At 41.3% G+C, this 520-nt stretch overlaps 1 protein-coding gene across 1 annotated transcript in view; it reads left to right on the forward strand.

The window, feature by feature from the left end:
• Nucleotides 1-520, forward strand: part of LOC107578768 (protein TANC1-like) — a 4,273-nt gene that overhangs the window by 609 nt on the left and 3,144 nt on the right. The window lies entirely within an intron of this gene.

Genomic DNA, 520 nt, shown 5'->3' on the forward strand with positions numbered 1-520 from the left:
AGACCTGAAGGCATTCAGGGAGCTCCGGGTTTCCCTGTATCTCAACCTGTCCCGCTGCCGCCGCAAAACCAATGTATGTCACACAAGTGTATGCGTAACTTCAGTGGATAGAGGTCAAAGGCTTCAATAACACTCCTAACAATTGGTGGATGACAATACATCTCTATGTGCCTTAACAAACTGAATTTAGTATATTAAATGGCTATATAGGCATTTCATATTGATCACATGCACACTCATTTTCTCCTCCAAGATAATATGATGGTTTGTCTAGGTTCAGGAGATGAGCCTCACGGACTGTTCATAGAAGTGTTTTGAGTGCAATTAGGCAGCAGATTACATGAATGTGAGAGAGAGATAGAGAGTCACTATGTGTCCTGCTACGTGTTTCCTAAATACACAGGCATCCGGAAGTTCTAATGGTTATTTTAATAGGATCTGCCACTATTAAACATTTAAAGTGCATCATTAGGGCTGACAGTTATGGCTCGTCATTGAAACTCTGACCTCAGACTCAAAA

The sequence above is a fragment of the Sinocyclocheilus grahami genome, unplaced genomic scaffold, assembly GCF_001515645.1.
Source record: "Sinocyclocheilus grahami isolate Dianchi unplaced genomic scaffold, SAMN03320097.WGS_v1.1 scaffold11878.1, whole genome shotgun sequence".
Classification (NCBI taxonomy): Eukaryota; Metazoa; Chordata; class Actinopteri; order Cypriniformes; family Cyprinidae; genus Sinocyclocheilus; species Sinocyclocheilus grahami.